The sequence below is a fragment of the Dermacentor andersoni genome, chromosome 8 (genome assembly GCF_023375885.2).
Source record: "Dermacentor andersoni chromosome 8, qqDerAnde1_hic_scaffold, whole genome shotgun sequence".
NCBI lineage: Eukaryota > Metazoa > Arthropoda > Arachnida > Ixodida > Ixodidae > Dermacentor > Dermacentor andersoni.
Window position 1 is genome coordinate 61,653,170 of NC_092821.1, and position 24,079 is coordinate 61,677,248.

At 48.2% G+C, this 24,079-nt stretch overlaps 1 long non-coding RNA gene across 1 annotated transcript in view; it reads left to right on the forward strand.

Moving 5' to 3' along the window:
• LOC126526510 (uncharacterized) overlaps positions 1-16,048 on the forward strand; it is a 41,964-nt gene extending 25,916 nt beyond the window's left edge. Inside the window, exons 3-4 of the long non-coding RNA XR_007598580.3 lie at positions 2,013-2,090; positions 15,895-16,048. This is a non-coding gene — a long non-coding RNA (uncharacterized lncRNA). The remainder of the gene's footprint in view (positions 1-2,012; positions 2,091-15,894) is intronic.
• Positions 16,049-24,079: the final 8,031 nt, after the last annotated feature.

Genomic DNA, 24,079 nt, shown 5'->3' on the forward strand with positions numbered 1-24,079 from the left:
AGTGAGCCTCTTTGACACTTGTATCTGCGCCATGGGGGCTGCTGCATATCTGCCACTGGATACGCGTAACTTATCAAGGGCCCCAGAGACCACTCGCTGTGTTTTACTGGGATGAGCGCCTGTACATCGAACCTTTCACACCAACTTGCGACTATGTAATGTGGACCGTTCCCGTAGGTATGTTCCACTTCCTATGTGCCGCTTTTGAACCGAGTTCATTAACGGAAATTTAGGTGTGCGCCACTGGGTTCGTGGCAATCGGGCCACTGTCTAAATGGCACTAGGTATGGGCACCATGGCCTACTGAGCTTGTGCCACTGGGCATGCACCGCTCTTCAAGGAACCACTTCAATGGGGCCTTGAGTTACTGTTACATGAACAACAATACCATGTGCTACACTCCATATTAGTTTGCAACATGCCACATTCATTAACAGCTTGCTGCAGAACAGTTATTTAACTCGTAATGGACAATTATCTAGTTAAAGCAAGCATGCTTCGCGTTTTGTGTACAACAACACGAGTTGAGCCTGCCTTTTTTTAATGTCATGGTTACTCCCGCACAGGCAATAATTCCTGAATCCGCACAGTGTGAAAGACACCTGATTTACGTGTGCTTAATGCATAATTATCTACAATACTCCCGGATGTCCCTAAGCAGAATCCGCCAATTGGCGCACATGGCTATGAATGGCCAGCAATACCAAGAAATCACCGTTCACGAGGCGGAGAATAAAGTGGTCTGAGGAAATGTGGAAATTTCAGGGATAGGAGGTATTCAAGCAAATGGTAATTTCAGATCGCAAGAAGATGGATTTATGTTGTCGGGTGTACCTTAGAAAATGACGGAGGTATACTTATTAAGAAGGAGGAGCGAGAACATTTCAAGCATAACTGTGTTAGACTCACGCACTTAAATTTATAGGGCACCCAAATCACTGAATGTTGCAGGGTCTTTACGAGTACAGCCGCCCTGTACTTCGCAAGGCGCGGTAGACAATAGCGCAGTAATAAGAGGCGATGTGTTTCGCATGGCAAATAAAGTTTTTCTCAAAACATGCCAATGCTTGGTCTGAGACCCTCTGGTTTTAGCAAAATATGCTTGGATCTGCGGTCGCCCTTGAATACGCTCTCACATAAAAACTACACGACGGATATACCAAAGCGTCCAGTAGGTCCAAGCGGGCAAAATAGGAGTTAATTGCTTTTCGCTTCCGGAAGTAATAGAAGCGCGCAGAAGGCACATGCAACTTGTAAGATCTAACATGCCATCGCGCACATGTTTAAAACAGATTCCAGGCATACTTATTTTTGATGGGCCCACTCTCCTTTAGCAATGTTGCACAATTAACCAGTGGTCATGTTGTTGGCAGCCATAAAAATGTTCAAAACTCTCCAACCGGTTCAAACTAGTGCAGTTGCCATGAAGACGCTGTCAGTTCACGACAGGTCGAACATTTTTTCACGCCATCTCAATGGTGTGCATCTATTGTACCGATACGCCTGGTGGTAAATTAGAGACAGGGTACATGCGCAAGCACGAACAGAGCGCTAAGGCGTTCTCTGACGGTTTGTATGGTATTGTTTCTTAGAAGTTTGCCTCAGAATAAAGGTACAAATTTCACAGCATTTCGCATTAGAATAATGGAATCAAATTTTGCTTTAAAGTATTCTTGCGCAATATCTGTTTTCCGCTTGAGACAGCGGGAAATTTATGTACAGTACGCGTAATTACATAATAACCTTTGTTGCTTTTTTATGGGACAACTTGTTATAAATATGTTCTCTACTCTACTCTCTCTACTTGTTATAAATATGTTCGCATAGATTTCTTAAGAGTAAGCCTTGGGGCCGACAACGCCAAGTCAGACTAACTGTAAAGAAAGAGAACGTTAATCAGACAAAGTCGCAGTCTCGCATATGCATAATTTTTTTTTCATGCAATAAGATTTCTCGATGCAACACGCGCACATCAAAATAATTTACCAAATACGTCATTATTTGCTTTACAGAATATAAGAGGGACTATTATTTCCAGTACTACGACGCTCATAGAAAGTGTGCTGTTTTTACATTCGACCATGGACTGGGTAAGGGTGCTTTCATTTCTGCATTCGTTTTCTGCACGTAATGTTTCTAGGGGCGCGTGCATACCTGGGCGCTCGTTATCGGTGTCTTTAGCTTCAGCGACCATTGAAGTGGTTTCTACCCAACTGCCGTCGCATGGCACGCTGAACAGAAACAATCTTAGACCTTGCCTATTACACCAGCGCCGGCAGGTCATCAAAAACTTGCCGGTGGACCCTACCCTGGGAACAATCAATCACTCAGCCAATCAAACAAACGAGAAATTATAAAATTTTCCTTTTCAGCCAATGAAACAATCAGTCAATTATTCAATAAATGATAGGCCGACCGAATTCGGACACTTAGCGTCCCGAAGTAAGGCTGGGACGAGAAACGATAGTACAGCCCTCCCGACTGTAAGTCGACTTCCAGCACAAGCAATTTTTAATTGCGTCATCTGATAGAGAATAGGTAGGGTCTATTGAGAGGAAAGACAAAGAGGACGACATGGGCTAGTGCCCTCTAGTCTGCCGCTCTCCACTGGGGAAGAGGGAAGGGAAGTGAAAGTACTGAGATGGATGATAATGATGATAGGAGAATAGTGAGTGCTTATGTGCATTAGACAGTGGCCCTACTAGAGCCGCTCGTCGAGTTTCATGTGATGTAGAAACTTAACGGGGTTTAAGTTTTCCGCATTGAAGTTGCAGTGCCAGGCCATGCACCGAGAATAGCTTCCTCCGACAGTGGTTGCCTGTTATCGCTTGTATGGAAATTTTCCAACGTCCGTCACTCCAGCATACATGGCGGGCAATAGCGCAATATCTGTTCCAGCGTTTCAGGCGTCTGACAGTGCTCGCAGGCCGGGCTCTTCGACTGGCCAATAGGGTGCGTAGCGGCACTTGAAAGCAACGCCCAGCCGATCCTTACGTAGCAATGATGCTTTGCTCCGCGTAACCTTCGGAGGAAATCAAAATTTACCGTGTGGGTCGATCATATGTGGGCCTGTGTGTATGTTGACAGCGTGGGCTCTGTATGCCTCTGGCAGGTGCTGAATGAATGCCTTGATCATTGAGTTGGTGTCCGGTCGCGAGTAGGCAATACGTACTTCATCAGAAGGGAGTACCCGTCTTGCCTCACTGTGAGCAAGTTCACTACCAATCACACAAATGTGTCCAGGCGCCCATTGAAAAGTTATCATGTGGCCACCTCACTGCGCCCTGTGATAATGCTCGCTGATTGTTTACACAAGCAGGTAATATGGTCCTTTCTATAAAAAAAAAACAATTTATGGCCTGCAATGTTGAGTCGGCGCCGCAGAACACAGTCTATTTAGGAGGTGCCTGCGTTCTCATAAAACTGACAGCCGCCTGTTTCACAGCCGCAGGTATCAATTTGTGGCCCAATTAAAATCGTCGGACAATAAAAAGTAGCAGGATAAGAAGTGCACTCGTTGTGGCAGATGTTGTGACCGAACTATCGATTTATACTTGTACAGTTCTACTATACATAATGGAAATATATGGGACAAGGTGAGCTCCTTCAAGCCAATGGAGCAAATGTAGAACTTCGTAATTCCAGGTATTTGAAGCTGCACTAATGTTCTGAGTATTGCCCAGGGAGGTGATTCTGGGATGTTGTTGCCCTGCAGCCTTGCATGTGCAATGCTTGCGTGACTCGAAATCGCCTTAGAAAAATCACATTCAAGGTTGATTCATGGAAGCGATGACAGAGGATGGTGGTGAAGGTAAATTCGCACAGGCTTACAATACCTGTATACGGCGATTGGACAAACTCGTGTTTCCACTACTATGTCCTTACCTGACGTGCAGCGTGGCAAGCCACGGCTTATCCGCGCTGCTTGTGCCTGAATGCTCTCCAGCGCGCGCACACAAATTTACCCCATGCCAGACAGCGGAGGCATGCTGCAGCATATGTGACTCACCAGAAGTGTCAGGCGCACTTAGAGCAAAATTGATTCAGGAGGCTCCCATCTCCACTCAAATATAGACCGAAGAACGTGTAAGAAGTTTGTCAGTTCATCCCTAAGCGCAATAATACATTCTGTCCAAGACAGAAATCTCTTGCTCAGTACGAGAACGCCATAGCCTCTATACCACCTCGGCGGTTGAATCAAGGGTAGCTACGCACTTTTGCCATGTTATCCTTGCAAACCAAAATCTTGCAAAACTTTGCAAGGCTGCCGCGAGAAAGGCTCTTGCTACTTGTGTTCAGACATCTACAGAGGCGTGCGTTTCATACATCCAAGATGTGTTGGCTCTATGCCGCAAAGCCGACGGCAATGTGTCTGAAGCAGATAAAGTGGCGAATACAATAAAAGAAATCGCGGGCGGCGCTATCAATTACCTTGTTTTCGTCAACGGCTCGACTATATACGCAATCATAAAAGATTCCGTGGTCTTGCAAGTGGTAAGAGCCGCTGTATCACACACCCACATCGCCTGGCTACCCAACACTTCTCTGCGTGGACACGTGAGGGCTACCTGCGTCAGCCCGCCACCTGTGGCAATGTAACCCGCTTTGTTCAGCGCGAGCTCGAGGCCGCCTGTTCGGTAACCTTCTCTGCGACGCCTCCCAATCCGCCAGCAATCAAAATTTCGATAATTCAGGCCGTTGTCAGACAGGAATTTTGGGAACATAAGTCTCCACTCCATGTGTAGTTCTCTTGTGGTCCTTCTCGTATCCGACAATCCTTTTCGAACACATATCGTAACTCGTCCGAATGGCGTACCCCCGACGACAAGCCTATCTGCTTCCACTGCTGTCGCATTGGCCGCGTAGTTCGCCACTGCGGCAACTGATGGATTCCAACATCTCGGACATATGCAGGCGCTTATTCCTGCACCTTTGGACCTCCTACTCCTTATGCCAACAGCCATAAACCCACTGCTACTGATTGCACTGCTCCGAACCTTCGCTGCGGCCACTCGCCTTCACCTGGATGCCATCAGTCTCGCTGGCTCCAAACCCGTCGCTTCTCCTCGCTGCCTATCGCCGCCCCCACTCCGCCGGAAAACGAGGTTCTGCAGCTTCTGGGGGTGAAGCTGCGTTGTCGACCCCGTCCTCAAATCTTTTGCTCGCGTTACCCGTGAATCAATACCTTCTAGACGCTGGTGTCTATGCTGTCACTGCATTGATCAATACAGGAGCCCATCTTTCTATGACGAGTTCTGCCTTCAGACGACGACTCAGAAAGCTCCCCCCCTAGCGTCAGCACGGTTCATCCGCGTTGCGGATGGCGGTACTGTCACTATCGTCGGCAGGTGTACGGCACGAGCTATTGTGGGCAGCCACCATCCTCCTGTCCTATTTACCGTGTCTGTTCATAACCCCCACGACCTAATACTCAGACTCCATTTTCTTACCGCGGCTGTCATTTCTCTCAGCTCTTATTGATTGCTCTGCTAGTACCATTTGCCTTGAATTGCCGATCCTCGCAGAAGCTTCTGATGCACTCGCGTGTCGCTTACGCCCCACCGGCTTTATTCACCTGCCACTAAAATCATTAGCCTATATTGAACTGTCCTCTTCCCCACCTGTTCGTGACGGCGAGTGCCTCGTCAATTCTTTGCCCGACATTGCACTGCAGTATGACGTCAACGTGCCTCACATTGTTGCTATTACTGCAAAACGGACTCGCATGCGTGTCTTTAACTTTTGCACTGGTAAAGCAAATTCTACCGCAAGGCATTTGCCTTGACACGGTTGATTGTAGGCGACCATCAAGAGGAGGCGTTATCAACCGATAATTCGTCCGAGCTTAAGAGGCACCTCATGTCAGCCTCGGGAGCCGATCGCAACGTAAAGAAAATGGTTGCGGCGGACCTGTCCTCTGCACAGTCTGAAGACTTTTGCAAACTTTTATAGACCTACCGAGACATTTCCGACTTCGACGACCGCCCTTGAAACCAGAAGCTCGCCGTCAAGAATGGTATTAATACAAGCGTTGCTGCACCTATTCAACGACAACCCTATCGAGTTTCTGCGTGGAAACACCGACTAATTCAATGTGAAGTGAAGAAAATGCTCCACAAAACATCGTAGAGCCTTCTTCAAATCCCTGCGCGTCACCTGTATTGTTGCTTAAGAAGGAAGACGGCACGTGGCCCTTTTGTATAGACTACCGTCAATTAAAAATATCACAAAGAAATACGTCTACCTACTCCCACGTATACAAGACGTCCTTGACTGCCTCCACGCTTCCAGCTATTTCGCTTCTATTGATATTCATTCACGACATTGGCAGGTAACTGTTGAGGATATGAACAAAGAAGACACCGCGTTCATAACACCGGATGGCCTATAGCAATGGAATGCGATGCACTGTAAATTATGCATTTATTCGACCACCTTTCAACGTATGATGAACTCCTTGCTCTAAGATTTTAAATGGTCCACGTATCTCTGTAACATTCACGACCTCATCGTATTCTGGCCAATGTTGTACACTCAACTTGAGCGTCGAGCAACAAACTATAATTGGTGTGTTTCGAAAGGCGAAGCTGCAACTGAGCTGATCAAAATGTAATTGCGGCCTGCGCCAAATTACTGTCTTGGGTCATCTCGTAGACGCTTCCAAAGTACAGCCTGATCCCGACAAAACTCGTGCTCTTCGACACTTTCCATTTCCGAAGACAACCGCAGAGGTTCGAAGTGTTGTCGGGCTACGCTCGCACTTTTGTCGTTTTGTTCTAGATTTTGCGACAATTACTAGACCCATAACTAATCCTTAAAGGCAGGCGTACCGTTCTTGGGGAGTACTTCGGAAGCGACTGCCTTCTCTCGTCTTGTCACTCTCTTCACCTCGCCACCCAATCTCCCCCGCTTCAACCCTGAAGCCGCTACAAAATTGCGTACAGATGCCAATGGTCATGAAGAAGGTGCAGTCCTATACCAGCATAAGCGTGGCCAGGATTGCGTTATTGCTTATGCAAGCTGCCTTCTATCAGCATCGGAGCGCAACTATTCAAGTGCGGAAAGGGAATGCTTTGCTATTGATTGGGTGGTGGGCAATTTCCATCTCTACTTGAGCGGGCGTTCTTTCTCCGTTGCCACTGGCCATCATGTTCGCTGTTCGCTCTCATCCTTAAACGATCTTGCAGGCCACTTTGGTCGATTAGCTTTGCGGCTCCAAGAATTTTCATATTCCGTGGTTTACAAGTCTCGTCACCTGCACCAAGACGCTGACAGCGTGTCGCGGTACCCTGTTGACGCATCTGACCCCTTAAATACAGTGAGTGCTCCTTGCAGTTTTTCACTATCACAGCTCCTTCATTTCGCCAACGACCAACGTCGTGACGTCTGCGTCAAAGCATCGATCGACCACTTTAAACATTGTCTAGCCGATGCTACTCTACACGTCTTCGTCCTCCATGACGGTACTCGGTACCGTCGTAATCTCCATTCGGACGGCTCTGCTCTACTTGTAATACCTGGGCACTTCCCATCAACCATTCGAGAAGAGATTCACGACGCACCAGCTGCGGGGCACTTCCGCATATCTCGATTCTACGACCGAGTACGCCGCCTTCTTTTCTGGCTGGGCCTTGCGCGTTCCGAAAGACGTTACGTCGCTGCTTGTGACGTACGCCAACGACGCAAGAAGCCGTCCCACCTCCCGCCGTTTACGTGCCGCCACTCGACATTCCGGTCGAGCCCACTCATCGTGTCCACTTAGGCCTTCTCGGCCGCTTTCCGACATCTACACCAGGGAACAAGTAGATTGCCGTCGCTACGGGCTACGCGACCCGGTACACCATAAGACGCTCTTCCTGCCAGTTGCGCAAATAATGTTGCGGACTTCCTCCTACAGGATGAAATACAGACCGCGCCCGTACGTTTTTCTCCAAAGTCATTGACGACATCATGCGTGTGTACTCTATACAGTATAAAATTACCAGCTCCTACTACCCACAAACAAACGGCCTCGCTGAACGTTTGAACCGAACTCTTATAGACATGGTATCGCAATACGATTCAGCCGACCACGGTGACTTAGATCTCGCTCCACCATACATTGCCTTTGCTTACAACTCTTCCCGTCTCCAAACTGCTGGTTATTACCTATTGTACCTCTGGTATGGTCGAGAACCGACGCTAGCAAGACACTTTGCTATCGTCCACCGCACCTTCCAGTAGTGATTATGACCGTTCTGCTGCGCCCATTTTGACCATGGTCGCCACCTTGCAGGTGCTCGTCTTCAGGTGTCTCAAAAGAAACAGAGCCACGGATACGAACTCCGTCTCCATGATTTCCATTTTTGGACCGACACTCTCGTGTTGCTTTGGTCACGAACTCGTAAAGATGGCCTTTGTGAAAAATTACTATCCTGTTAGACAGGCACATATAGCGTGTGCCGTCAATTCACCGATCTCAGCTACGAAATCGTTCAAGCCACGCCCACCACGTCCTCCACTGTGACAACCAGAGGCATTGTCCACGTCGCCAGGATCAAGCCTTATAACTCTTCACAAGCCTTAGACATTTAACAGCATCGGGACGGTGCTTTTGCCGCCTTGGAGCGGGGTCGGGGGTAGTATTACGATATAATCGAGGGATGCTCAAGAGACGAGGTGCCGCGAGAAAGACGATTGAGAAGGTGGGCATTTGGCGCACCAAGTGTCTGCCTGCAGCGGTCTTTCTCCTTTGTAAATAAAGTCTAAATAGTCTCATTTGTCTTTGTATTTCCACACGTATGTTAAACCAAAATGTTGCTTCTGGAAATACACATACTAGAGAGACAATTTACACGATATTTACCCTTGAGGCAGACAGCTACAGGCATACACTCGCTCGGCCCCGAGGATAGAATGAGCTAGAATAGGATATCCTTTCATTGCACGTGCCCTCTGCGGGGGATTCGGCAAGCTTTGCATGGTATTAGACAGATGTTGGTATTACAAAAACTGGTAGGAGTGTCATGTGGAAACGAATAAACATGATGTATAAAAAACTTAAATAACAATTCCTCCATGGATGAGCAGACATCCCTGTGCTGCTTTCCAAGACAGGAGGCTCCTAGAAAAAGAATATTTCAAATAGAGAAGTTTAAACCAAATTGCGTGAACGTTGCTTCTACAAGGTTTTTATTTTAGGAGGAAAAACTGAAGAAGAATAACAAAAATGATCTATGGTTTTATCTACTGCACAGAATGGGCACATAGCGGAGCGTGGCAGATCAGCGCTGTGACGATAAAACTTTAGAAATGGTGTTCGACAGCGTAACGGGTGAAAATTATTTCAGTTTTCTGGTATGAAAGGAATTTTTGTGCCAAGGCAATAGGAGGTATCAATATTTTGGAAAATTTGCTATCGCTGGACTCAAATGTCTAGAGCACTAGCATATCTCCTGAATCTATTAGTAGTTAGGTAAGCTGGTGCCCGAAATAATCATAGTACATGGTCATTCAGGGCCGCTCTCGCAAGACTGTCGGCCATTTTATTCATGTATAATCCCGTATGACGAGGCAATCAAAGTTGTCTAATTAAATTTACTGGGTCAGACACTAGAAAATAGAGTGTACTTAAAAGGCTAGCGCCACTATTTGTTGTGAGTGATCTACATAAAGATAAAGAGTCCGTTATGGTGACTACCATCGATTTTGATGAATTAAGTTTACGTAAGGCTAATATTACAGTTAAAACTTCAGCCAGAAATACGGATAAGTAGTTCAGAGTCCTAATTGAGAATAACGACTCTAGAGCATGCGTGAAAATGCCAATTACAATTTCTTTCTCCACACTGTGAGGCGTCTGTTGCAATGGCCATATCTGCACGTAAACTCAACAAATATTCTTATAATAGTCCATGTAATGTATTTTGAGAGATACATTTTGCATTGTTAGGGTAGATGTCATTGTAGATGATTTGTAGACGCTCTCGCACAGCACAAATATGTGGCACCTCCGAAATAGGTACATTTAAAGGGCTCAACAATGCTTGTGAAAAGATAGCCTGTGGTGTATGAAACCGGTGCCAGTGTATTCCAAAAAATGATACAGGCTGGGAAATGAATATGTTTTCCAATCTTCTGATAGGGGATTCGTATATATTGCCGCTAGGTGTTACAAGCCAGCGCTGAGAAAGTTGTGACTGGAAGGCGCGCTCGGCAAGAGGCGGGTGCTGAAGAAGAAGTAGAGGCTGAGGATGCCGGCTTGAGTTTTTTGCACGCCTTCTTGTACAACTGTCTGTCTCACCGACGCCGAGTACATCTTCAATTGTCTTTTCGTGACAAAATCGGTGGAGGTGCGGGCTACGGTTCATCCGATGCCACAAACCCCTCCTGGTAGCAGAAGTACCAGTAATATACTAGTGAACACCCCTGTTCACCGGGCCAGCAGGAGAATCCGAGGATTGCCTCCGGAGCTTGATCATCTCTCCGCAACATTGACGGCCCCAGAGACCGGTATGGAAGCAACGTCGCCGTCTCTATCGAACATAATGCAAGGTACGGCCACAACGGCAACTCAGTACCTGCTGCAGAATCTCCGAGTGCCTAAAGTGTTCCACGGGGATATCTTCGAGGATGTAAAAGACTGGTTAGCCCAGTTTGTGTGTTGCCGAGATAAACAAATGCAGCGACGCGGAGAAGTTGAGAAATGTCTACTTAAGTTTGGAGGACGGTGCCCGCACTCGGTACGAGAACCGTGAAGTTCTCATCAAATCGTGGCTCGTGTTTCGCCGTGACTTGCTGGAGACGTACACCAATGCTGATTGCCGCGAACGAGCCGAACGGACGCGCCAATCCCGCATTTATCTGCCGAATGAGAACGTGACGTCGTACGTCGAGGATATCACGTGCCTCTTCCGTCGGATGGACCCTACCATATCAGAGGAAAAGAAGCTGCGCCAAATAATGCGCGGAGTTAAAGAACAGCTATTTGCTGGCCTTGCTCGAAGCCCGCCGAAGACCGTGGCTGAATTCTTAACCGAAGCCACCACGATGGAAAAGATGCTACACCAGGGCTCAGCTTTCTATGAAAAGCAGTTGAACGCTACTTCACCTTCGGACCAGCGCTCGGCTCCGTATGACAGGCACGCGAATGCTGCTTCACCGACGGGCACGATTGCCTTTGGAAACGTGGACGTTCTCTCAGACCTTATCCGCTCTGTGGTGCGTGATGAGCTTCAACGGCTGAGCTGCCCACCTCAGCCCACGCTTGGTTCCATTTCAGACCTCGTGAGAAGTGAAGTGCAGCAAGCGATCCAAGGTCCCAATCCAAGCAGCAATGCGCTGCCTGTGACACCACAGTTACAGCGGCCGTCGTATGCGGAAGTATTGGCGCGAGTCCCTGTCCGCGCTCCGACCCATTTCGTCCCCACCACGTCTTAAGCCGCGTCACACGTCGAGCCGCTCCCATCAGTGCAACCGATTCAACGTATGGAGAATCTGCGCCCGCTCGAAAGGAAATCTGACGTCTGGGTTACCCCGGAGAGAAGGCCTCTGTGCTATCACTGTGGAGAAGCTGATCACGTATACCGCTAGCGCCCATACCGCCGCCTGAGACTGCAAGGTTTTGCCGCTGATTCACCAAGGCACAGATATGGCGAAAGGCCTAGGGCGATTGAAGAATACCTGAACCAGCAAAGTATGCCATTGTTCCCGCGGCGGCAGTCGCGCTCGCAGTCCCCAAGGCGATCTTCCCCAGCTTCTAGAAGCCCTCCCATGGCAGCGCAGGGACGCTCGCCAAGCCCTCACCGGGAACAGCCACCTTCGGGGGTGAGTCCGCTGATAATCGCCCTTCCGAATACCTCCCATCGACGCAAGCCTAGTCTATTCGGCACGATTCAGCGATGACAGCAGCCGAACTCAGCGACAGAATGTCGCTGGTCGTACGTGTTGGGCTCTACGGCCGCCAGGTTAGTGCGTTATTGGACACGGGTGCCGACTACCCAATCTTCTGCGGAAAACTAGCGACGGAACTTAGAAAAGTTATCACGCCTTGGTCTGGAATGCAAATTCGTACTGCTGGCGGGCATATCCTAACACCGTTGGGCATGTGCATGATCAGAGTAAACATTCGTTGGTGTACGTTTCCAGCCAGCTGCCTTATATTCCGCGATTGTTCAAGGGACCTCATCTTGGGCGTCCACATTCTGCGAGAGTATGGTGCTGTTATAGACCTCCGTGAGCGCACAGTGACTTTTCGACAGTAAGAGCAGCGAATAGCCGCAACAATTGCCGACGTAACGCGCGGTTGGGGTTTACGCTGACAGTGTAACGTTACCACAACGTGCAAGTGGCCTTGTAGCGGTCGTAGCGACGATCTGCGTGACGGCGAAGCTGTTGCAGAGGGCAATTCCTCCCTTATGCTGACTCATTGTGTATGTGCAGGCGGCAGTCTCATTATGCTTTGAGGTGGACCTTCTGCGCTCCTCGTGATGAACTTCAGCCAGACACATCGGAAGCTATTTCTTTGTACTACTATCGCTTTTGCTGAGCCCATAGCAGACGTTGCTGAATGCTTTGCGTCTATGAAAAAGGACAACCCAGCTCAGACACTCAGCAATATCCACATCAATTCAGACCTTTCGGAGGAAAAGCTGAAAACGCTGGGCGAGATGCTACTTCGGTTCAAGGAGTGCTTCGCATCTTCTTCTAAGCTACGCCAGAAGCCCATCACGAGACACCGATTAATCACGTATGATGATTCCCGTCCCATACGATAACTGCGTTATCGCGTATCGCCAAAAGAGGGCAACGTGATTAATGCACAAGTGAAAGAAATGCTTGACGATGATACATTCATCCCAAAGCCATTGGTCGTTGCCGGTGGAACCGTGAAAAAAAAAGACGGAACGCTTCGGTTCTGCGTTGACTATAGAAAGTTGAATAACGTCACAAAAAATACGTTTATCCGCTTCCGCGGTTCGATTATTCGTTAGATCGACTCCGGCGGACCAGGTACTTTTCTTGCATAGATCTAAAGAGTGGATAATGGCAAGTCGAAGTGGACGAACGAGATCGCGAAAAAACTGCCTTTGTATCCCCGGATGGACTGTACGAATTTAAAGTACTTCGATTAGGCCTGAGTTCTGCACCGGCCACATTCTAAAGAATGATGGACACTGTTCTGACGGGTCTGAAGTGGCACAGTCGTTTAGTATACTTAGATAACGTCGTCATATTTGCGGCGAATTTCGAAGAACATCTCAAGCGTTTAGAGGCGGTAGTTGAGGCACTCTGCTCCGCTAATCTCACACTAAAGCCAGAAAAGTGGCACTTCAGTTACGAAAAGCTGAAGTTTCTCGGGCATGTCGTGAACGCCGACGGCGTCCAGCTTGACTCGGACAAAACATCTGCTGTTGCGGCTTTTCCGATTCCTCGTGACAAGAAAGCAGTACGCCGCTTTCTCGGTCTGTGTGCGTACTATTGTAGCTTCATCGTTAATTTCTCCCGGATCGCCGAACCACTCATACGCCTCACGCGAGAAGACACACCCTTCATTTGGACGGATGAGCAGGACGCAGCTTTCGCCGAGTTACGGCAGCGCCTGCAGGAATCACCCGTCCTCGCTCACTTTGACAAGGACACTGACACCAAGGTGCATACCGACGCCAGCAAGAACGGTCTTGGCGCTGTACTCGTTTAACACCAGGAAGGCGTTGAGCAAGTGATCGCTTACGTCAGTCGCACCCTCCTTTCACGCGCCGAAACCAACCACTCCACCTCCGAGAAAGGTTGTCTAGTGGTTGTGTGGGCCATCATGAAATATCAACCTTATCTCTACGGTCACCCTTTCAAGGTGGTGACAGATAACCATTCCTTGTATAGGTTAGCCAACTTACGAAACCCGTCCGGGTGATTTGCTCGATGGAGTCCCCGTCTGCAGGAGTGCGAAGTTACCATCGTCTACAAATCGGGCCGCAAACACGAAGATGCGGACACGTTGTCGCGCGCTCCCATCAAAACTTGCGATAAGGACATGGACGAACACTGCGCATTCCTTGGGGCCCTCACCGTATCTGACTTGATCACACGCCTTCTCATTGTTCACCTTGAAGGCAAGAATGTTACAATTCCACGACACATTTCTCGCAGTCTCTCGACCTTCTGCCTTCGAAAGGGTGTCCTCTACAAGAAAAACTCGAGTGCCAGCGACAAAGAGTATCTATTGGTCGTACTTGCCGCCCTCATTGATCACATCCTGCTAGCCTGCCATGATGACCCCACGTCTGGACACTTGGGATTTTCACGTACTCTTGCAAGAGTACGCCAGACGTACTACTGGCCCAGACTTTCTACCACGGTGAAGCGTTACGTGCAAAGCTGCCGTGAGTGTCAACGCAGGAAATCGCCGTCTTTGAAGCCCGGGGCTTACTCGAACCCATCGAACCACCTAGCGCGCCGTTTGATCAAATCGGCATGGATCTTCTGGGACCCTTTCCCTTGTAAGCTAGCGGAAACGAGTGGATTATAGTCGGCGCAGACTATCTAACACGCTACGCCGAGACGAAAGCTGTGCAACGTGCCACGGCCTACGAAGTTGCCCAGTTTTTCGTCGATCAGATAGTCCTCAGACATGGTGCCCCATCATACGTCATCACCGACAGAGGAACTGCCTTTGCAGCCCAACTGATAGAGGAGATATTCGAGTTGAGCTGCACGCAGCATCGCAAGGCCACTGCCTATCATCCGCAGACCAAGGGACTGACGGAACGGCTAAACAAAACCATTGCTGATATGCTGTCTATGTATGTAGGCGTCCAGCATAACACATGGGATCAAGTCCTGCCGTACGTTACATTCGCGTACAACACCACCATTTAGGAAACAACACGATTCACACCGTTCCGTCTTGTCTACGGGCGCGAGGTCCAGACCACGCTAGACGCAATGCTCCCGCACGACACCTACGCATCACTTACTTTCGACGCCGGGCAACTTACTCAGCACGCAGAGGAAGCTCGTCAACTCGCGCGCATACACATCACGAAGCAGCAGAGTACAGACGCACGACGCTACAACCTTCGACATCGGCAAGTTGAGTCACAGCGAGGTGACCAAGTATGGGTGTGGACTCCAATCCGTCGCCAGGGCTTATCTGAGAAGCTGCTTAGTAGAAACTTTGAACCCTACAAAGCGATACGCCGCGTTAGTGAAGTGAACTATGAAGTCATTCCCGACGGTGCCGCGTCGCCTCGGCTTCGGCAGCACCACTCAGAGATTGTGCATGTTATTCGCCTCGGTGCCAACCCGATCTCATACGACTTCCACACTTCCACTTTCTAGTTTAGTAAGTATCGAGTCGATGCTTTTCTTTTGGCGGCGGAATAATGCCGCCAAGTGTCACGAGCCAGCGCTGAGAAAGTTGTGACTGGAACGCGCGCTCGGCAAGGGGCGGGCGTTGAAGAAGTAGAGGCTGAGGACGCCGGCGTGTGTTTTCTGAACGCCATTTTGTACAACTGTCTGTCTCGCCGACGCCGGGTACATCTTCAGTAGTCTTTTCGTGACAATATTTAAGAATGTTTGCATCGTCAGCAACCGAAATCTGCAGAATATTGACGGCAGCCTGACATCTTGATGTATTACATTATAAGCCACATATTTCGGTAGTTCGCAGCACAATCCCAGGGCTTCCCGCTCAGTCAGGACAAGGGGGCGTAACTTATAAACTGGCGCACTAGAATAAAGCACACATCCAATTTCTAAAATGGGCCGCACGTACATTTTATAAATCATCAGTAGTGCATCTCTCCGCATTCCCCACTGACTGTTGCATAGCTTACGTAGCATGCCAACTGATCTCACTCCTTTTTTACCTAAATGGCGTTAGAACTTCCTACCTGAAACTGTGCCTATTTTCAGGAATACCCAAATGCGAAATTCACATCTGGAAGAAGATGGTGGGCAGAGGACCGTCGCAAAATTGCAAAAGGGAGTACGAGTACTTGTGTCCAAGGAAAAGGCATTACGAAGTTTATGAAAATACTTGCTTTTAATAAATTTGTTTATTCCTTTTGGACATTTCATGACTGCATAAGAACACCTCGTCTTTGTGTTTACATTGAGAAATAAAGGAACGAGTAACATTTGACGTTCACGTTAGAAGAACTTCAACAAGTTCACCGCTAGGGCAGGTTGATCGGTCTGTTGTGGACGACGCAGAAAAATTAGAGATAAATATATAAAGGCAGATTCAGCAGTCCTGAGTGAATGAGTAAACTAAGCAGCTCCAGTGCAGCATAATACTTCACATATCTCGACAAACCTTGCCCCCCCCCCCCCCCCCCCCCATCCTGCCGAAATTTTTTTTTACATAAACGATGCTAAAAGTTGGTTTTCAGGAGAACGCGACTGTGCACTGCTCAGTAATTGTCGCTTTGCGTCCCTCATAACAGACAAATTAACCTTCAACGGTGGTTAAGTTTATTAGGACATGCTATTTTTTTTCTTGCTGCTCAACCGTAAAGAACTCAAAGGTGTTTACCACAACAACGGAAAATAAAAAAAAGGAATTGTGAACAGCGTAACTCTTTGTGCGGAGTTTTCAGCTTGACCGGAGACGTACGCTTTGCGTACGCTAGATGTATGCCGGAGCTCGGGAACGGGTAACGCGGCAAGCAACATCACGACGTCGGAAATTTCAGATGTCATATGCTAGGTCATTTTCGCTTGATATCGTAGCACATTTGCACATTTCAGAATGCTTGTAAGCCTAAATATTCTTCACAATATCTATTTCGTTGTTTATGCGGGACCCTAGATTTTGACGTACCAAAATCATTTTGAAATCTTCAGAAGTAAAATTTCAAGTTCTTTTTCTTACTTTACGAGCAATGCAAAGTCTAGGAGAGTACAGCAGTGATGCCATAATATTGGGACTCCATTAACGTGAAGGGAAAGACGAAGAGCAACCTCAATCATTGCTGAGAGGATATATTGTGATATTCTAATATATTGCGAATACGTTTTCCTCTTGTGACTGTCTCGGCGTAACATTTTCTTCGAAGTGGAAGGAGCTCCGCGGCAAGACGAAGTTCCACTCTAGGCATTTGTACCACAGGTAAAACTACGTCAGTGGAGGCCGCCACGCCAGCCGTCATCCTGGCTCCACCCCGTGATCCTTGGAGATTTTCTGATAATGATGGCGACGACATTTACGACTTGATTTGACTGTACGAGTGCGCAAGCGCACACTGCATGATCATATTTATCATCATATTTATAACGTCATATCTCATCTAATTGGAACTAATAAAGCTAAGTTAGTACAATACTCGGTTAACTTGTCGGCTCGACTAGTGTTCGCCCTGACTTCCACAAAGTTCGAGGCGTACAGAAGTTCCCCGTTCCGACTTGCTTAAAGGAAGCTCGTAGCTTTTTGGGACTGTTCTTCCCTTCTTTTGACAATAACTACGCGGAAATCATGCGGCCTCCTAACATCCTACTGAAGAAAGGTTTCTCGGTTTGAGAAGGTGCGGTACAGGCTACCACCTTCTCTACCCTCATCCCGTCGCTCACTATACCCCCTGTCCTGAGTTAGCCAGAGTTTAAAATTATGCCGATGGACTTTATGACGACGCGACCAAACGCGTGTTGCTGACTACTGTATGTAGTAAGTTAAACAATTTTTCGTATTCTGCTTAATTGTATAGTTAGTCAAGGTTAATTAACCAATCTCGGGTGCAACGAGGTTAGGCAAAAAATTTCAATTGCAAAGTTGTAAAGCATTCTGCAAAATGTCCGATTAAACAGTTTCCCACTTTCAGTCTATTATGCATTAGTGCTTTCCTGCTTAATGCAAATGCCTGCGAAAAAAAAATATTATGTTGCATATCCGCTTGCCCGCCGTCATTTCAGCCCTCTGAAACGCTCCACGTACAAACGGACTTCTCCGATGTAGAACAATTTGCTTCTGGTTTTGACAGTGACTGGCTAGCGCTAGGCTGTTCCTCTTTCAACATCATTTTTAATTTGAACTATCACGGCACCGAGGGCTACGCTTCGTGCGTCGGTATGGATTTCCGTCTCGGCGTCTTCGTCGAAGTGTGAAAGCACCGGCAGTGACTGCAGCCGTAGTTCTAGCTCCTCAAATGCGTCTTTCTGCCGTGTTTCCCATGTAAATTCGAGGTGGGATTCCGTGAGACGGTTTAATGGCTCCGCAATGCTTGAAAAGTCTCTTACAAGGCGCCTGTAATAATCACACACGCCAAGGTATCTGCGTACTGCCTTTTTCTCGACAGGCCGCGTGTACATAGCGATGGTAGCTGTCTTCTGCGGGTCAGGACGGACTCCATACTTGCTGATGAATTGACCTAGAAACAGAAGTTATTCGTAAGCTGAAACGGCACTTTTCCAGCTTCAGGGTGGGTCGAGTTGACTCGATTGCTTGTAATACTGTCTCAAGCTGCCTCAGACTATCGCCGGAATACGCAGCAAACTTCAACGTCATCCATGAAGACAAGTCTGTCACTTGAGGCCTACCAAGTCTTTGTCCATCATGCGCAGGAAGGTTGAAGGAGCAAAACGAAGTCGGAATAGCACGACCTTGAAATCCAAGAGGCCGTCGCGCGTTTTAAACGTGATCTTCTCTCGATCCTTTTCTTGACATCAATTGCCAATACCCTGTCTTGAGATCTATCGAGAAAAATACTTAGCATTGCAGATCCAGCCTAATGCATCGTCTATCCGTGGCAGGGGGCACACGTCCTTCTTCATAATTTTGTTCCAGCGGTGATAATCGACGTAGAAGGGCACTGTATACCATCCTTCCTCTCCAAGAGACACCCGCGTGCGTTTCGACGGCTGGGTGATGTCGTTGTGGAGCATTTCGTCAACTTGTTGGCTTATAGCTTCTCGTTCTCGCATCCAAACCAGGCGAGGGTTCTCGTAGAGTGGTTGAGCGGATTCTTTGGTTATTATGCAGTGCTTCGCAACTGCTGTTTTTGGAATTCACGAGGACCTCGAAAAGGAGTCTTTGTATAGTCAGAGAAGAATTTTGGCTGTTTCTCCTCACTCGTGGGGAGACTCGGATGGATGTCGAAGGCAGGTTCGGGAACTACGGCTGTTGAGGTACATGCGTCGTAATCCGAGAGGTCAAACGTGTGCTTGTTTCCTCATTAGCGTCGAGATATGCTATCATCGTGCCCTTGTTAACGTGCTTGATCTCCTGGCTGAAGCTGATCAGTGTCCCTTTCGCTTTTCCTCGGTGTAGTCAAACCAATCCTCTTGCGACGCAAATATCAAAATGGAGCTGCATACGTTGGTCATCCTCGATGACGCCTTCGACGTCTGCTGGTGTTTCGGTACCGATGGAAATGCTGGAGTGAGGCGGGATGCTAACTTGATCTTCGAGAAATCGCAAAGCGTGGTGACTACAACAGCTCGCTGGTGCTATCGCGCTATTTTCGGATAGCTTTATCGACTTAGACTTCAGGCGGATGATTGCGCCATGTTGGGTCAGGAAGTCTATGCCGAGAATTACGTCTCGCGAGGACTGTTGGAGAACTACGAACGTCGAAAGGTAGATCCGGTCATGAACTATAATTGTTGCCGTGCAGATTCAATCAGTGTTATCAGGTGTCCTCCAGCTGCCCGAATGTTTGGGCCGTCCCATGCACACTTAACTTTCAACTGATGGCGCAGTTGTCGGCTCTAGTGTCTACAAGAGCGATCACTTCGTGACCATCGAAAAGCACGTCGGCCACTGGTTGTTTGCGCTGCGTTGCAGTTAAGTCTTGGCGTCGGATCGCCGCTGCGTCGCTTTGACCTCTGGGTTGTACACCGCGTTGCCAAGTCTTTCGTCGGCGTAATCTTGGCCTTTGTACTCTGTCGGGACGACGGCGCGTCGTTGCTGCGTGGTCGAGATTGATATTGAAGCGCCGTCGGTGGCGGTGGAGGTGCTTTGGTATTTCGACGTATTGCAACCACACCTCCATCACTTGCCTGTTTTAATTTTCGGATATGGGCTGACCGACCGGCCCCACACTGGGGCAGTGTATGGTCCGCGCTGCAGCGATAGGTAGCACCTTGGTTACGTCGAACGCTAAGGAGATAGAGGTGGCCACTGCGTTGCGCAGATGTAGTCGGGAATGTCACGTGGCCGCTCGCCAAGCTGCGGACGTGGCAAGTTGAGAGCGAACGCTCGTAGGACTATTTAGTGGTATATGCGTCGGCGAAAGGGGTGGCCCGCTTCTCCGCAGCGCTAGCAGAGCCAGCGTTGCTCAGGAGCGCGCCAGACGTTTGTGTACCTTGGCTAGTTCCGCTGAGCGACGGGTGGGCGAGCTGGCGGGGTGGCGGCGGGGGCGGACGACGGAACTGCGGCTTCACCGAGCCCTGGCCCGGGCGCGGAGGGGGAACGTGAGGGTGGGCTACAGCGACGTATGTCTTCGCTTCCGGCGGAGACTGCAGCTATTGAGGGACCCCGAGTGACTGTCGGATCCCTTCGCGCACGACATCGCCTATTGAAACCACTTGAGGCCGTGATGCAGAGAAAAACTTCTGAAGCGCCTCCCGCATGACCGCTGTGATGGTCTTGCGCAGGTCGTTGATGCTCAGTGAATGAATGTCGGCGTAGCTTGTTGAGATCCTCTGGCGGTTGAACTGTCGGTTCCTCATTGCTTGTGTTTTCTCGATGCTGGTGGCCTCCCGACAAAAACTCGTCGACAACCTTCGGTGGGTTTCGTATCGCTCCGCCGAAAAGTTACTGCTTCACACCACGCATGAGTAGAGCAACTTCTCGTTGGTTCGTGTGGTGTAAGAGACGAACCGGACCATTTCTTCTGTGTAAATGGCAACGTTCGGAAGCTTTACAAGGGCTTGTAGCAGAGCTTTTGCACTGTCCTTGTGCACGTTGTTCATAAATATCTGAAGGATGCTGCTGGGCCGACTAGCGGTGTTCAAACCATGTCCTGGCGGTGTCTTCTAAGGCGGAGTATACATCCACTGCTTTTCGTCGGAGGTCCAGGTGAATGTCGAGATTCTTTTGTAGGCCTACAGCCTGCTTTCTGGCTCCTCAGCCAATCGGCTGAGGAGGCAGGTGGTGGCTGTCGAGTTTGTTGCAGCAGGACAGGTGACGCTGGGGCTGTCATCGTGCCCTACTGTCTTGATGTCTGTCGTTGTCTTCTGCTCGGGAACAAGTCCATGCTCAGGGGGCAGGTTTTGAACACTACTGCTTGTTCAATGGTCCGGGGCAACGCTGGTGTTGTCTTTGGGGTGTCGGTCTCACGGCCGCATCCGGTAGAGGAACGCAAAAGCACCTCCACCAAATGTCACGTTCTAGCGACCGTCAAGCAGACAGTAGCAAGGATGTAAATGACGAAAGTGGCTTTTTTTGGCGAACATGTGCCCGCAAAAGCAAGTGACATTCGAAACGTAACGATAACGGCGAATACAGTCGGCCATCGTCAAAATCTGCTCTGCGGGTCAAGCGCGTCGGTTTTTATACACGAGTCATCAAAATTTCCACAGTAATCGTTGGCGTACGCACGTTTTCCAGAAAGTACTAGGCACGTCACCTCGCGCAATCAATGAAGTTACACAAGCTTTGGTGACAACAAACAATGCATGGAACCACGGTAATATTTCAGTAAGTTTCCATCATGCAGGCGCGTCTTGCTCTGAGCGGTAATTTTAAATTAAATTTAGTCCCCGAGAAAAGAATAAATAACTACACGTGTCAGTACGTTATCAAGTTCATGAGAAGAAGGGTACGATTTCGTATGGATGTCAGGCTGCAGGAGCTAAAGTTCTTCCCTGGTGGTATGAGCTGCTTTCTTCACCGTTGTTCGGCCCTGCACATCTTTGCAGGTTTTGCACCATCGCATTCCATTGCTGAAGAAAAGAAGCACATTTCTGGGCATACAGCAAGCTTTCAACCAGGTTGCACACAGGGAGGTGAATTTCACACTTGCCATCCCAAGCACTTCGGGTCGTCTGCTTCTATTTGTTCGCAATTTTCTATCAGGTGGCAGAATGAAAGGGCGCGTAGGAAGATGAATAAGTTAATCTCGCAATGGTGAGACGTAGTGTCCAGCAAGGCCGCCTTTTATCGCATCTTCTATTCAACTGTGTTCTTGCCGGCCTTCGAAGCCATTTCGCTCAGGAATTTTACTTCCCAATAGCAGTAGCTGTCTAGGCTGTTGGCATCGCGCTGTAGAACTGTGGCCCTTGTCACCTTCGCCCATCGGTTCATGCATGCTTGCGGAGTGCTCTGAATTTCAGCTTCAGTGTGCTTAGATTAAATTGGGTTGCAGATTTCACCTACTAACTCGACTGCGATTGCATATCATCCCAGATAACGTGGCCATCGAAGCACGAGCCGGCTGCACCTAGGCAACACACCAATAGAATGTGTAGGACAACACCGTTACCTGGGCTTTATTATTAATGATCGCCTCTCGTGGCGCCTTGAGGTTCCATTCCGTTCCTTTATTTCAGCATTGATTTTTAAATGTACAAATGCCAGGACAAGAGCAAAAAGCCGCTATTTTAAGCGGCTTCACAAAGGCCCCTACCCCTACAGTATTTGGCAGCAGACAGTTTGTTAACTCTTTTCGGCATGGTATTCTGTCCTTTCCATGATTAGTTCTTGAAAAAGGCATGGCCCAAGTTTCTTACTCCCGAATATCGTATGAGGTTTGCTTAGATTACAAAGATCAGTAAATCCCGTGTGGCCTCGTTTTACGCTTTTTTTTATATTTCATAGTAACATTAAACTTTTAATTGTAATGAAGTGGGAGAAGATGAAACTTCGAAAAGAAGGTACTTGTATGATTGCCGTAAGAAATACAAGCAACATGGCGCAATGCTTTTTTTGTGTGTAAAAGAGATAATCTCTGAATATTTTTGGTGACGTTGTCCCCCATACAAGACTACAAAATTTGCATGAAAAATAAATATGGCGTTATACAGCAATAGTCGTAGTTTTAACGGGAGAACACCTCGAAGCCTACAAAGCGCACCGTATGCGTTTGCCATACTTGTTGCCACACGTTCTACGCGTTTGTCCCCCCTCAAATGCTTATCAAAAATCACTCCCAGTGCTTTCACGTCGGCGGTGACGTCAATTCGTTCTGATCGATAGAATATGTTTAGATTACGATTTACATGTTTTTGAGCGGGTGCAAAAAGAACTGCTTTGGTTTTGCTTTGAGGATTTGCTTTGCTCCACCAACATAGTTTATCAGGGACGGTGTTTGCTAGTTGTGATAAGTTATCAGCATTGCATGATTGCAAGAAACGACTGGTGTCATCTGCGTATATTATATAGTGTGGCATGTTACTGATGTTTGTTAAATCATTTATATAGATGTTAAACAGTATAGGTCCTAATATGCTCCCTTGGGGAACACCAGCTTCTAAATTCAGGGCGTCTTGAGTATTTTCCTGAGATGTAAGCGCATTGTTTCCTCTTGCTTAAGTAGGAGTTTAGAATGTCCAAGGATAATTCACGGAATCCGTATTGTTCGAGCTTTTTCAGTAAAGTAATATGATTGATCCTGTCAAAGGCTTTGGAAAAATCGATAAATACACCTAAGGTTAATTTTTTTCTTCATAGCCGTTCAAGATTAAAACCTCCTTTGTTAATAGAGACAGTTCAGTCAATCGGCCCTTACGAAACCCAAATCGATGCGGAGATAATTGATATTTTTTTTCAAAACGACGTAACCCATTTACAAATAACCTTCTCTAAGCCTTTAGACATAACAGGCAGCACTGACAGTGGCCGATAATTTGACATGTCATTTCTGTCCCCAGATTTGAACAGAGCAGTAGCACAGCCACACCGACACAGGAGATCATCAAGGGTAGCACGTTGCAGGCCAACTACTATAGTCCCCTTACTAGCACTGCGCGCCGCAAAGGGAAAGCAGCGCATTGTAATACGAGGTGCTCAAGTGTATCGCAGGAACTGGAAGAAGCACGTTATGGACTGCCTGCACGTGCCTGCCGGTGTAAGGGTCATTCCACGCAAACTTCCCCAACGTTGGCGCTCGACCATCAGCGATTTCGTTGAAAAAAATTGAGAACTATCTATTTGAAACAGGAA